This window comes from Pleuronectes platessa, chromosome 9 (genome assembly GCF_947347685.1).
Source record: "Pleuronectes platessa chromosome 9, fPlePla1.1, whole genome shotgun sequence".
Lineage (NCBI taxonomy): Eukaryota > Metazoa > Chordata > Actinopteri > Pleuronectiformes > Pleuronectidae > Pleuronectes > Pleuronectes platessa.
In genome coordinates, this window is record NC_070634.1 from 20,658,058 (window position 1) to 20,658,432 (window position 375).

The window sequence follows — 375 nt, forward strand, 5'->3', positions numbered from 1 at the left end:
TTTTGTGTTTTTCTGAATTACAAATATTTCTTTAATAATGAACTTCTTGAAACCAAGTGAAGGTGGATTTCTCTGAGTAAGTTCAGGATAGTATCAGGGAGGCTGTCCAACAGACACAGCTCAGTAAAAACTGAGTGATGCAGCAGGACAGTGACACAAAACATCTATGTAAATCTATGACTGAATTAAAATAAACAATATCTGCTTTTTAACACCAGACATCATGAGAATATGGTTGAGCTGAAACGGTTCTGTTGGCGGAGTGACCAAAAAACTTTCTCCTGAGCATTGTGCAAGTCTGAGTAGCTTATTTGAGCTTTAACCATCTGTGAGTATTATCGTCATCACTATCATCAGACGCCAGACGCCTTGCCA